Source organism: Mauremys mutica, chromosome 7, assembly GCF_020497125.1.
Source record: "Mauremys mutica isolate MM-2020 ecotype Southern chromosome 7, ASM2049712v1, whole genome shotgun sequence".
In the NCBI taxonomy this organism is placed as follows: domain Eukaryota; kingdom Metazoa; phylum Chordata; order Testudines; family Geoemydidae; genus Mauremys; species Mauremys mutica.
Window position 1 is genome coordinate 123,576,762 of NC_059078.1, and position 15,117 is coordinate 123,591,878.

General features: G+C 45.0%; 1 protein-coding gene across 3 annotated transcripts in view; it reads left to right on the forward strand.

Moving 5' to 3' along the window:
- Window positions 1-15,117, forward strand: part of LOC123373943 (inositol 1,4,5-trisphosphate receptor interacting protein) — a 40,977-nt gene that overhangs the window by 2,294 nt on the left and 23,566 nt on the right. Inside the window, exons 2-6 of one of the 3 annotated variants that reach the window (XM_045023254.1) lie at window positions 4,075-4,154; window positions 4,707-4,825; window positions 5,816-5,982; window positions 6,795-6,897; window positions 8,621-8,837. The gene's annotated coding sequence lies outside the window, so the exon portion shown is untranslated. The other 2 variants (XM_045023252.1, XM_045023255.1) reach the window with 2 other exon arrangements.

The window sequence follows — 15,117 nt, forward strand, 5'->3', positions numbered from 1 at the left end:
CTTAGAGACTAACAAATTTATTTGAGCATAAGCTTTCGTGGGCTACAGCCCACTTCTTCAGATGCATAGGATGGAATATATATTGAGGAGATTTATATACACATACAGAGGTGCCACAAGTACTCCTGTTCTTTTTGCAGATACAGACTAACACGGCTGCTACTCTGAAACTTTAGATAGAAAGGTTTTCCTAATATCTAACCTAAACCCTCCTAGCTGCAAACTAAACCAATTACTTCTTGGCCTATCCTTTAGGGGCATGGAAAACAATTGCTCATTGTCCTCTTAATCTACATATTTTAAAACTGTTATAATCAGGTACTCCCTCAGTCTAATTTTCTCAAGATTAAACATGCCAATTTTTTTAACCTGTCATCATAGGTCGAGATTTCTAAAACTTTTATTATTTTTGTTGCTCTCCTCTGGAGTCTCTCACTTGTTTGTCCACATTTTTCTTAAAGTGTGGTATCCAAACCTAGACACAGTGCTCCAGCTGGGACCTCACCAGTGCTGAGTAAATTAGGACTGTATCTTACATACAACCCTCCTGTTAATACACCCTGGAATTATATTAGTCTTTTTCATATATACATGTCTGTTGTTGATGTTTGTCTTGCTTTTTGCTATGATGGCTGAAAAGGAGAGCCTCTAGGGCTGAAGTGGAAATTGGTAATGGAAGGCAATATTTGTCCCTACGCTTATCTTTGTGTGTTTGTACATTTATATGTAGAGAAGGAACCCTACAGAGGTAATTGTGTTAAAAGAGGATCCCCACATATTGAGGGATTCCAGTGAACCTGCAGGTGCCCATACTGACCAAGTTCTTGATGATTTGCAACCCAATGAAGTTAGCAATATAAGCTATGTCTTCACTGCAGTCAGCTGGGTGTTATCTCCTCTAGCACAGGTGAGAGTGGCCCCCTTGATCTGCACAGAATGACTGTTTGCAGGTGATGAGTCATGCTAACTCCAGCTGTAACCTATACCCCCTGACAGGTCAGCCAATTCTAGTTAAAAGAGCCATCGCACTTGGAGTAAGGGGTTTTGTGTGTGGACAGGACTTAAGTTGGAGGAAACACAGGAGTTACAGATCATGTTAATTCTGCCATGAAGACAAGCCCATAAAAAGGAATTGGGCTGGAAGTCAGGACATCTGGTCTTGATTCCTGGCTCTTTATCAGACTTCCTGTGACCTTGGACAAATCACTTAACATTTCTATGCCTCACTTCCCTATTTGTACAATAGAGATAACAAGACTTCTCTCTCTTCCAGTGGTGTTAGGACAGTAAATTCATTAACATTTATGAGGTGCTCAGATACTATGGGTGATGGGGGCCAGACAAGAACCTAGAGAGAATTTGCCCATGAAGTAGAATCCCTTTGTCAAGCTGTCTAATGTGGCTCACAGCCATGAGTGCCAATCTCAGGGCAAACTGTTAAGAAACAGCACAAACCCCAAGCTGGTTGTGTGCTCTATTATTAGATTTCATCCACCAAGTAACAAGTGTGAACTCTTCAAGCATTATAACAGCCTTAACATGGAGTCACAGACGGTCCCCTTGGGCACTCTGATTTATCTTGCCACCCAGGCAAACCTGTCTTTGTGATCGAGGGTCTCTCGCACCAAGAATCACAATGTCCAAGTTACTTCCAGTCCCCATGAACTAGTCACTTACACTGGGTCAATTGTACTCTAGATATCTCACCAAAGACAATGCTTGTAGCCAATCTTATAATAAACTAAGTAAAGATTTATTAACTAGGAAAAAGAAATGAGTTATTTACAAGGTTACAGCAGGTAAACATACACACATAACAGAGTTACAGTCTTAGCTTTCAATAGGTAATAGAAGCTGCTGTGGTATGCAAACTTTCTATGTCCTTTTGAGCTAACCCAAGCTAAGAAGATTGGGGATCCCTTGCTTATGCTTGGAAATATCGCCCTCACCAAATTCCAAGCAGTATAGAGTTACAGTTCCTTCTGGGCAGGGATCTTTATTACCTTCCCCCAGAGTTCAAACTGAAGAAACAAGTGTCTGTGCCTGTCTCCTCTTCCAGGTGTGTGTGGAAGGGAGGAGAAGGCAATCAACAAAGCCTTTTTGTCCTTTGATGTTTCACAGTGGCTCATTTGGTTTCATTGGATCTTCTTGTGTGCATGCCCAGCACTTTACATTAATTAATGGTTCTTTCCTGTTTGGTGAGCTACACAATTACAGGTTTCAGAGTAGCAGCCGTGTTAGTCTGTATCCGCAAAAAGAACAGGAGTACTTGTGGCACCTTAGAGACTAACAAATTTATTTCAGCATAAGCTTTCGTGGGTACAGCTCACTTCTTCGGATGCATAGAATGGAACACACAGACAGGAGATATTTATACATACAGAGAACATGAAAAGGTGGATGCAAACACTCAATATAACCTTATACCATGGGCCACAGCTGCTATAAGTGACATCAATACATGCAGCATCTTACAAGCATTTAATCATGTCTAAACATTGAACACATTCTTATCAACTTAATGTCAGTTTTAACAATGCCAACACACAGGTGAGTCAGACTGGTTTCCAGCGATGCATTTGTCAGTGTTCAGGGAGACCACTGGCATGAGCTCGCACCTGGTCTACCAGCATCACACCCCTCTCAATCTAGTTTTTAAATTGAGCTATTAGTTTCCTCCATTTATGTCCCTCTGAAATTACAGATGATGGTGAGAGCCAAAATTATCTGGACCACGCAAACACAAATATAAGATGCCAGGTGCAAACATGGTGGGATTCCATGCCAAACAGGGACGAACTTGATTCAAGATGTTTTATTTCATTTAAGGTGTTATTAATTTGTGTCCTCTTGTAACAATGCTGGTTTGGCTCAGTTGACATTAATAGTTTATAGTCAGGTGGCAGAATCAGCTATTTCAACTAGCTTAAAAGAGAAATTTAGGACAGTGATCTCCCTGTGTGTGTGCACGCGATGGTTGGTGACTATAATAGAAATATTTGCTTAGTGACTTATTTGAGGTCACAGCTCTAAGGCAATAATTTAATGTGTACTTTAAATTGTAGTGACATAAAAGTGATAAGCCATTATTCAGTGAGGGAAGGATTTATGGGCCTCTGCAGAGATATAAAGATGCAGTAAAATCTCATCATAACATCACCCAGGAGATTGTACGCTCTTTCGGGCAGGGACCATGACTTTATGTCTTTTGTGTAAAGTGCATATCACCCCTTTGGGTGTGATAAAATAAATAAGGATAAGAAGAAGAAATAACAGAAAGTGGAGGGATAGGTTTTTATGTCTTCTTTTACACCTTTGCATTGTAGGAAAGAAAATCACTAGGTGGCGCTGTACTACCACAATGATGTGGTGGCTACCACTGTAATAGTATTAATGATACTCGGCCCTTACAGCCTTTTACATTTCCAGAGAATATTACAAAAATTAATCAATAGTTAAGATATATAATAGTCTAATTAATATGCAAGTGTGACTGAGGTTCCATATTCTACTGTCTTTACTCTTACAAATAGATTGACAGGGAATTAACAGGATGATTTATGTGAGTTAAGAGAGCAGGATTTGGCCTGAAATTTACTAAGACTACAAATCAAAACCTGGCACTGAAAATTCCCCTGGGATGTGGAAATCCAGCTGTGTTCCATCAGCCTCATACACCATCACCAGTACTAATAAGGATTCTGTCAGTAGAATTTGACTGAAATTGGTTTATTCATTGATTCCAAGGCTAGAAAGGACCATTGTGATCGTCTAGTCTGACTTCCTATATCAGGCCAGAGAACTTTCCCCAAAATAATTCGAAGAGTAGATCTTTTAGAAAAACATCCAGTAAATCCACCGTGATCCTTGGTAAATTGTTCTGATGGTTAGTCACCCTCACTATGAAATATTTACTCTTTATTTACAGTTTGAATTTGTCTAGCTTCAGCTTCCAACCAATGGATTGTATTATAAATTTATCTTCTAGATTGTAGATCTCATTATTAAATATCTGTTCCCCATGTCGATACTTATAGACTGTGATCAAGCCACCCCTTAACCTTCTCTGCACAGGGCAGAATAGAATCCTGCTGGCTCGCCCATAATTGTGTCAGTTTTGCAGCGCTAAAAGGAGCAGAATTTTTTCAGTAAAAGTAAGTCAGATTTGTGTCTAGTCATTGGTAAACGTGGGTTCTTTGATTGCTTGATTATTTGTAGACATGGCAGAATTTTATTTTTATTCTTCTTATTATTTTGACAGATAAAATCAATGTTCATCGTGAAGAATGTTTTGAATTTTGATCTATTTAAATTTTAGCACCTGTGGGAAATTATGCAGGTGTCAGACAATAACTTAATGACAGTAGACACTGAGATTCAAAAAGTTAAAGTTTATAACTGTTCAACTGTTAACATCACATGTCAAAATACACAAAGTAAATATCTTTAAATCAAACTCTAATAAGTTCTCAAGCAGCAATTTTCTTACTTTGTCTATTTGTAAATTTTGATTATTATTGATGGAAATGTTTTTTCATCCATTTATCAGTGTACAGTGATATCAACATTTACTGACATTTACCAATTAAAATCTAGTCTTACTGAGCCTAATTATCTATGATATATTTCTTGTTGTTTGATTTTTTTTATTTCAATTCTATTTGTTATTCCCAAATTAAATGGTGATATGAGCACTTGTCCATTAGAAATTGGACCGAACCTTCCTACTCACTGCACACAAGACACAGAACAGATATCAAATAACAACTTTTGATCACTTTTGTCTTGGACTGGAATTGAGCCAGTAACCTGGAGATGAGAAGAGGTACCATATCCCATTACCATTTTCATACTGTCAAATCACAAACTAGCTAGTAGATCTGCTAGCCGGTGTCCCTCTTATAATAAAAATTCCCCAATAAAGGTTTTGGTGAGCTAGTAGCGAAGTGCTATTCTAAGCTACGTATATAATTACCTACTTTTTTTTAAGGCCATTTAAATAACTATGAAAATCATGTCCTAAAGTTAAATCTACAATCTTGATGCAAAACTTAATCTATCATTTATTAGCATCCCCCGAATCGACTGCAAGATTTGCCTGTGGAGCAACTTTGTCCCTGTAGCAGTGCTAGCCTCTGAAATTTCCATTCCTTTGTTCCATTTGTACCTAGGGCCAGAACTTCAAAACTCTTTGTCACAAATCTGATCAAGCGCCCCCTTCTTGGCCACTCACCGGATTGCTGTGAGGGAAATCTCATGTTAACATGCAGACACCTGCTTTACTTTATTTTTCGCTGTATTCCAGTATCTTGAATAGCTCCCTCCATTACCTGCTCACCAATCCACCCATTTTGATTCCCCCTACGTCCTCCCGTCACTGCTTTTGTTCCCTGGTTGGTCTCCCAGTTCGAGAACATTTGGGGGTATCTAAGATGAGTTGGTTTCAATTATTTCTAGTTTTACCAGGTGCAGACCAGTGAAAATAATTTGCCCCCCACTTCTCTCCATAGCGACCCTTCTCTATCAGCACCAGGAGCCATTGCCATAGGCTCTGACTTCCATGCATCATTGACTCCTTTGCCTCATAACTCACTCCCACCAAATCCTTTGGTAGCTGTAAGATAGCCTGACATGTTTCATTGCTTGACACTTGAGTCCCCTGGGGGGCCCTATAAAAAATAACCCTCCTCTTTTAATACCCAAGGAAGAACATATAACTGCAAAGTTCTAAGAGGATTAGAAGGTCAGGTGTGAGGGGGAGGATGAGGACACCATATGGCCAGCTTGAAGCCAGAAGGTGACTCTCCCTCTGCAGGTTTATTTGCCTGTAGCTGTGAAAGATTCACTGGTTGATGGAACTCCCCTTTTCATTCCCCCCTTCTCCTTGTGCTGCTGTCCTCTGAACAACTCATTGCTGAGTGGGAGCACTGGGACGCCAGAGGAACAGTGAGTGATCCAACAAAGGGGAATGTGATACTAGAGGTAAGTGGGTGATGCAGGATGCTTGGGGGGCACACATACATGGGACAAAGGCATAGGATATTTGACGTGCACTTTCAGGTCACTCTGGGTTGCGTCTGTGAAAATGCCATCCTGCTGCACCCAGTTCTGTCCTTTCACAGCCAGATGCACCATAGCATTCAGGACTCAGCAAGGCCTGGATCTAGCAGAATTATCGCTCCTGCTTTCTTTTTTGTTAATCTGAATCCCTGTTTGTGCACCAGAAAGGCAGCCATATGTTTCATTCTCTTTGTGAGTCAGACAGCTAGGGGGCTACCACAGGATCTATTCCACTGACACAGGGCCTGGCATTTGACTTCCCTATTGTGTCCCTAATTTCTGTTTTCAAAGCCTGTGTAATTATTTATATGTGCTTTTGTTGTTGTTTGTTTTGTTCTGAATTGCTTACAGAAACATAGTGCAATGTTAATTTTACAAAGGATTAGAAGCACTGGCGGGCATAATAAAAAGGAATCCCTCCACCTTCTAAGGTGATTGAAAGCAAATGGAAAACCGATCCAACATTCCAAGCCTGGGGCAGATTCTGCTACCCTTACTCAATTATTACTACTTGTATTGTGGTAGCATCTAGGCACCCCCGTCAGGGACTAGGATGCCGCTGTGCTAGGTGCTGCCGTCCTACTGACTTCAGCAGGGCTGTTCGCAGAGTAGGGTACTAGCCTCGTGAGTAAGGGTGGTGGAATTTGGTCCTTTGTGAAATTAAATTATGCTAAATAGCATAAAAAGACATCTCCAAATAAATTAAATACTTTCCTAATATGACTTTCCCCTAGAAAACCTCTTCTACCACAACTGGCAGAGATGGAGGATCATGAATGGGATGAAAGGTGCATCCAAGTGATAATCTACTGCACTGTTGGTCTTGCTCTGAAAGAGGTAAGAGGTAAGTGTTGGTCTTGCTCTGAAAGTGCGCCCCCCGTGGCATGCCGCCCCAAGCACGCGCTTGGCATACTGGGGTCTGGAGCCATCCCTGCAGATTACCATATAATAAGAAAGGAATGTAGGAACAACTCACAAATTGCCAGTAAGTCCCAACAGAGTCAGACGCCCACATACACAAAGCCTGTCAATAAGGTTAATGTGGTTACCTAATCTAACAAAAGTCAGGCAATTTAAGTAACAGATTGACACATCATCCCAAGTCAACACTTATCAAATAGAAGGCTTCAAGACAAAAGTGTACTATCACATTTGTATTGTGTCTTTTTTGACATTGCACAGGTCTAGTCTCTGGTGCACAAGTGGGTGATAAACAAGTTTCAAACATGGGACCATCCACACTACTGAATAGACCATGACCACATGAGCTGAAAAGGCAATTCTAGGAGCAGTAGTAGGCAGTTCTGTGTGTAGACAAGCTTCCCCCTCCCCCCCAAAGAGTAACAGGATGCTTTGCCAGTGGGTTACCGTATTACAATGCAATTATCACCATGTTGTGACAAGATGACACTGCACTGACCCTAAAGGGATTTCAGCCCTGCTTTAAATGTCCCGCTGGCCCATCAGAATCAGAAACAAGGGAACCCTGCTTGTGCCACTGAGTTCAGATGTTATGCAGCTCCAGAAAATTACATTTTTTCTTGTGTTTCATATGGGAGGTGATAGCTGTTTAGCTTGTATTTGTTAATTGTCAATTAGATCTTTAATTGGGAAGCAGCAAAGAATCCTGTGGCACCTTATAGACTAACAGACGTTTTGGAGCATGAGCTTTCGTGGGTGAATACCCACTTCGTCGGATGCAAGACGAAGTGGGAAGCAGCATTTTAATTGTGGAAGGAGCACAGGGTTGGGAGCCAGCAATATTTTAATTCTAATCCTGGCTCTGCCACTGATTTCCTCTATGTAACTGTGAACAAGTCACTTAAACTCCTGTACAGCGAGGATAATACTATTTCTCTCCTTGATAGGGGCTTGTGGAGAATTAATGAGCGGATGTTTGTGCAGCCTTTCCCCGTGGGGGAAAAAAGCTAAGCGTTAATTAGATTGTTTTATCTTCAGGTTTGAACTTTCTTTTTAGTCCTCAGCTGTTCCAACTGCAGTAGGTGGCCCACTGCCTACAGCAGTAGACGTGTGAAAAGTAAAACGAATGCGCCTCCTTGCCTTTGTGGTAGGAAAAAGCCCCTCGTTGCAAAGCCATGTGCGGGACCCAATGGGGGAAGGTTACCAATAACAGTGCACGTTCCCCGCGTGTGCAGAGAAGGGCCGGGGGTTGCAGCGGGCCACTCCTGGATGCCTGAAGGGGCTAGAAGTGGGAAGCCCCTTGCATGGAAATCTCACCTCATTACAACAAGGTGCACGCAACAAACCCGCGAAAGTTGCTGCCGATCCCTGTAATCGTGCATTGCGCAACAGGCAGGGTTTAAGGGGGACTTGCCCAATCCCTCCTCCCGGGAAACTCCGGATTGACGCTGCTTCAGCAAAGCGGCTCGGGTTTACACGGCCCGCAAAGGCATGGACCCGCCTGGAGGGGTCTTTGCTGTGCAGGACGCCTAGGAGCTGCCTTATGAGGCTTCTCCCCCCCACCCCCTCTTTTTCTGACCATCCTCCTTAAGAAGGTCCCAGGAGGCAGAAAGTGGAGCCCGGTGTTTTGCTCTTATAGGGAGGAAAAAGTTTCGCGGAGTAACGCTGACATCCAGGAAATGAGTAAGGCAGAAAGCGACCAAGCCGGGCACTGCAAGCGGTGAAAAAGGCGAGCATGGGGCTAAGAAGAAAGGAAGAAATCCCGGGAAGCCCTTGCCCATCGCATCGGCCGGTGGCTCCGTGAGCCCGTGTGTGGACGTTTGCAACAGCAAAGAAGTGGCAGGCGACAAGGCGCAGTAAGTCAAGAGTCTGCTCCCCCGCCCTCTCTAACCTCAGTGGGGGCGACGGGCCCAGAAACCTGCTCTCCTGGCTGGCCGGGGGCTGCCGCTCCCCAAAGGGGGTTCGCTTGCTGCAGCAGCAGCGAGTCTGGCTTTCTGCTTCACAGTGGATGCAAGCTGCGGGGGAGGAGGGGTCCCGCTGATCCTCCATCTTTGGGGATGTGAAGTGAGTTTATTTCCTTTTTAATGCTTATTCCGCCCTCCAGCTCGCCTGGTACGTGCCAGCAAACAGCCCCCCCCCCTTCCCAGCATCCGAGCTTCAGGGGTGCAATCGGTCTCTTGGAAGGGCCACCCAGAGGATTCAGGGGGCCTGGGGCAAAGCAATTTTGGGGGGCCCTTCCATAAAAAAAAGTTGCAATACTATAAAATACTGTATTCTCGTGGGGGCCTCTGCGGGGCCTGGGGCAAATTGCCCCACTTGCCCTCCCCCCCCCCAGCAGCCCTGTCCGGTGGGTTAAGTGTGTGCGCGTGTAGTCCCTGCAGAGTAGGGGGTTTTGGAGCATGTGCTGCGGACTGAGAGTGAGGAAGTTGGCTGAGCTCGCTTGCTTGAAACTGTTTGTGCCCCTTGCGAGAGCAGAAGTACCACAGTTTTAAGGTCTGTGTCAAAAAGAGCCATTGAAAAGGCCGATTAGGTACTGCACAACCCCTGTTGTCAAAATCAATGTTGTTCTATTTCCTAGCGGGATCTCGAGCTGTTCTTTCACATGGGATAACCAGGTCCATCAAATGATCACTTACATTGCGTTGTAACCGAAGTTTTCAACACCAGCCTGTGTTTTCATAGATTTTCCTTCCGCATGTGTTGACATGCCTGCCTTGTGTCATTCTCTTTTAAAGCAAGGAGTGAATTACGTCCGAGGTGGGGACGGAGAATAAGAATAAGATGGGGGAGAAACCCTAGTTTAGTTGGGACTTTCTTCTTTTAAAAAAACCCCACCAGTTTCTGGACAACATTTCTTAATCCTCAGCTACTCCACGGATGGCCTACGCACTGGAAATGGTTTGCCAGTGTAGCTCGACTGATATAGCTATAATGGCAAACCCCCTACACAGATACAGTTTTTACTAGTTCCCTGAGCAAAATAATCTATATCAGCCAAAGCACTTTCATGCCAATATGACTTGTTCACACTAGGGCTTTTGCCACTGCTGAAACTTCTTTTTAAAAAAAATTAACCCTAACAAAAGTTTCCAGTGTAGACTGGCCTGGGGGTCCTTTCTCTTTTGAGCCACAGGACCCAATTCTGCAAACACAGTGTGTAAAGAGTACTCCCACCCACTGATATCACCCGGACAGGCTCACAGTGCATAAAGTGAAGCACTTGTGTAAGTCTTTGCATGATCAAGGCCCCAGGGTAGAAAACCTAATCATCTCCCCCTCTTCTTCTGCACCAAACATACAAGGGATCCTTAGCTTACAGATGTTGTTAGTGAATAACCAATGTGGAATGCATGTTACACAAGCTTCATCTCTGGCTTAAAATGACACATGGCTGCCTTGGGTTGTAGTGCTAACACAGCCAAGCTGAGTCTCACGTAAATATTGACAAGCGAGGGCTGCATTTTTATAAAAATGTTACTATTTCTCTTGTATTGTGTTTTATCTCTTCTTAAAATAGCCTGGCCCTGATTTGCCTCTCATACCAGTGCAAATCAGGAACAGCTCTGCTGGAAGTCACTAGTAGTAAAACCAGCCAGAGTCAGGACTCCAGTGGACTTTCCTACACTAGAATTGGGGCTGAAATTTTCCACTCGGTGTTGCTTCCCTGGTGATAGTAATTATGGAAGTTCTAGTGTAAACAGGACTCTGGTATTTACTGGCATTCTTAGCACTAGGCCATCTGCATTAACTCTGCGATGTGTTAGCCTGTGGTAAAATGCTAGTGCTGTCTCTACACTAGTGCAATAAAAGTAGTGCAGACAGAAACTGTCTGGGATGTCTTCTTCAACCGGTCTGTCATGACAGCTGTTTGCACTGACTTCTTGAGAGCATGAAGGTAAACACAGGACCATTGATATATCAGAAATAGCAGCACTTTGTATGTACAGCCCAGCCACCACAGCTTGTTTTGAATGATCTTGGGACTGTTTTAATGTCAGATGCCAGTGCAGCCCTGCATTATTGCAGCTGTTACTACAGAAACACTGTCCACTGGTATGGACTCTTTGATTTAAAAATGACTGGTCCAGATTTTCCTTTAGCTCCTTGACATGTTTGAGAGCAGCTTTTCCAATCCTTGAGTGAAAACAGGTCATGAAAACAAAAACTCAACCTTCTTTAACATATGAGACTTAGTGTGTTTCATCTTCAAAGCATTTAACTAACCCTCACAATATTCCCAGGTGGGAGACAAACCTCAGTAACTCTGAGCACCACAGACACAGAGAGGTGAATGATTTGTCAAAGGTCAGAGAGTGAGTCAGTGTGAGCATCGGGATCAGCCACTGGGGATTCCTGGCTCCTAGTCTTGTGCTCTTGCCACCAGATCACACCTAAGTGCTTTAGTAACACTTGTAAACAAGGATTTAATTGTGGGGTAAGGTGGGAGAAGGAAGAAATCAGTGGTATTATTCCAAGGTGTGCTCACAAAACAATCTCTACCCCTTTAGCAATATTCCTGTAGGTAGAGCTTCCTCATATAACTGTCTCTGGACTTTCTTTCATGCTTTGAGTGGCAATTAAGTAGTTAACAATTTGAAATTTTAATCTGTCATCACTAGAACTCAGAGTTAGCAATCCCTTATCATAGAATATTAGGGTTGGAAGAGACCTCGAACAAGGGCAGTTCGCACGTTCCTGAGCTGTTGTTTCAGGCTGTCTGCACACTCAGGCAGACTTCACTGTGTTTTACATTTTTTATTCATATTTTGAAGGCTCTTTTCACAGCTGTAGTGTCTAGGGCATGCTGCCTCTTGTAATGCTAGTTAAATTGCAACAGAGGAAAAACTAAACACGAGATTTAGGCCCAGATCCTCCAAGATACTGACGCCAGGTCTACACTACAAACCTATATCAGTACAACTGTGTCACTCAGGAGTGTGAAAAATCTACACCCCTGAGCGATGTAGTTATACAGACCTAACCCCCTGTGTAGACAGCACTATGTGGATGAGAGAGCTTCAACCATCGACATAGCTACCACCTCTCGGGGAGGTGGATTAACTATACCGATGGGAGAAGCTGTCCTGTTGGCATAGGAGTGACTTCACTTAAGCACTACAGCAGCACAACTGCACCAGTGTCGCTGCACCGCTATAGTGCTGTATGTAAAGACGAGCCCTTAGGCGCCTAAGTCCTACTGATTAAAGTACCTAAATACCTTAGAGCAGTGGTTCTCAAACTAGGGCCACCGCTTGTTCAGGGAAAGCCCCTGGCGGGCCGGGCCGATTTATTTACCTGCCGCGTCTTCAGGTTCGGCTGATCGCGGCTCCCACTGGCCGCGGCTCGCTGCTCCAGGCCAATGGGGGCTGCAGGAAGCAGCGCGGGCCGAAGGACATGCTGGCCGCCCTTCCTGCATTCCCCATTGGCCTGGAGCAGCGAACCGCGGCCAGTGGGAGCCGTGATCAGCCGAACCTGCAGACATGGCAGGTAAACAAACCAGCCCGGCCTGCCAGGGGCTTTCCCTGAACAAGCGGCGGCCCTAGTTTGAGAACCACTGCACTAGAAGATCTGGGCCTTTAAGACCTGGCTTTCAAAGCTGCTGAGAATTTTCAGTTCCAAATGAAGTCAACAGCAGGAGTGGATGCTCAGCAGCTCTGACAATCAGGACCCTAATTTGGGTTTTAAAGGAAAGCTTAGATTCTTCAGCACAAGACAGCAGCTGCCATAAAGCGGGACCAGTTTGCTAAGCTGCTGTGAAACCAGCCCCTCTGTTTGTAGCTCCTGTATTCCATCCCAAAAGGACATCACTCATGAGAGGAATGTCCATGGGGAAGAGGTGCTGGTTCAATGGGTAGGTGACCTCCACACCATCAGTACTAATACTTCCAGTAATATAGCTTCCTGTCCTGCACTCCCTACTGCTCACGACTGGCTCAGCTGAGTAAGCACTGCAGGATTTGAACCTGAATAACGCATAAAGAGGAATATTTTGGTGCACGTGGCTCATTCACAAAAACACACCCCTTTAAAATGGCTTATTTGGCGGGGGGGCAGCCCCTTGCCTTTATTATTCCAGCATTCTGCTCTCCATGTGTCTCTTTAAATCAAAGCTTTCCCTGCTTTGGGTCACAACTCTCCGTAGGCACCAGCACAGCACTAGAGATTAGGGTGACCAGACAGCAAATGTGAAAAATCAGGATGGGGGGTAATAGGAGCCTATATAAGAGAGAGACCCAAAAATTGAGACTGTCCCTATAAAATTGGAGCATCTGGTCACCCTACTAGAGATCAACAGATGTGCTCTTACAGTCCCTAGACTTGAAAGTCTGTAGGCTGGGTGCTCTCAGGAGAGAGCCCTCGCCCTGGCACTTCCTTCCCCTATTGGTCCAACAGAGCCTGTGTATCCATTGGCCTTCAGGAGGCTGCGTAAAAGCCATTTGCTTTGCTGAATCCTTTGCCTCGAGAGGGTGATTTCAGGGCAGGTTTGTGTTCGCAGCTCAGGGTCTGTTCTAGTTCGTCTGGCAGTGGTTTAGCTAATTTAGTGTTGCGCCCGGAACTCTAAAATGTCTGCTTCAAAAAATAAATCGCTCTCCCAGCTGTACCTCTGTGCTGTCTCTCTCTCTGCATGTTGCCCTATTCTTGGCTACCTGCCTCCCATCCTGTTTCCTCCGCTGGAAGAATGAGTGGGCAGAAAGATTTGCTTACACAGCTGAGCTGGCACCTCCTGCGTTGGGCGAAGCAGCAGCATCCCCACCCACACCACACCCAGGGCGTTCTCACTCCCTACCTACAGCTCCCTAAACTGGAATCCTCACCTTCCTGCATCACCCAGCAATTAAAAGCTAAACTGGAAAGCATGACTGCTTGGCAACCATCTCCTGGCTGTACTCTTCAAAGGGACACAGAGAGAGCAGCCTCTGCTCTCCAAACAAACCATTGAGGGTGTGTGTGTAATTTGTGCACCTGCAGCTTGCCCCAAATTGTTGCCCACTGCACCACTGACTCTCTAGCCCTCTTCGCTAGTCAGCACAGTGCCTCTCCAGCGCCTTGCAGAGGGGACATCGTCTTTGGAGCAGCTTGCTGTACCTAAATAGACCTTCAGGCGTCAAAGGATCGATTTTATGAGCCTTTGACTATTGCCAGGGGTCTATGGGCTCATTGCTGTGACAATCCAGCCCTTATAGATGTGGGGCCTGATTCTCACATGCTGGGCACCTTCAGTTGTCGCTTATATCTGTGCAAATCGGGTGTAAAATGCCTACAGGCCAGAAATGCTGATCTGGCAGCCGGTTGCACCTTCTGCACGGGTGTGAAGAATCAGCCCTAAGGAGGCCTCTTCTCAGGTAATGAGGAAGTGCCTCGCTTTCAAAACTGCTGACTTTGCATATGGCCTGCCAATGGCCATTGGGGACCAAAGAAGTCGAGGAGCTTTGGCCCAGAGCCGCAAATATACTGAGGCCTTTATGTCCAAGTTTTGGCTCTGCTGCAATCCACGGGACTCCTACCAAACCCAGTAGGTGCCTAAATTCACTCTGCACCTAGATTGTCAAGTTCCCTACATGCCTGTGGTTCTGCTTCTGGGTGTGTACATTGCTGCTTTCCTCTAGGTGCCCAGACGCCTGTCTCCCACCCAAGCCCCATAGCGGTTAACGAACCAAGGATGGCATTTGGCTGCCTAAATTGTGCTGAGCCAGACCAAGTAGGTGTGCTCAGAGGGGAGTAGGTCCCATTTAATGCAAAATCATTCTCTCTCTGGCCCCATGTGGATAAATACTCAACTAGTCATTGAGCTACAGAGAGATGCTATAGACTAGTGGTCTGGACATCCACCTGGGAGTTGGGAGATCCTCAGTCCAGTCCTCTTGCTCCAGTCACTCTTTCATTATTTATCCACACTGGAACAGCTTCCACAGGAGAGGGTGAGGGAGCCCCACATCAGAATAGCCCAGTCATGGGAGCACTCTCCTGAGAGGTGTAGGAGAACCCCTGGTAGACAGGGGGGAGTTGAACCTGGGTCTCCTACATCCCAGCTAAGTGCTCCAGCTACTGGGATAGGAGTTATAAACCAGCCCCCACCCGCTGACTATTTTGTATGGGGTGAGGCAGTCCACTAACTCGTTCCTGCAAGAAACACCT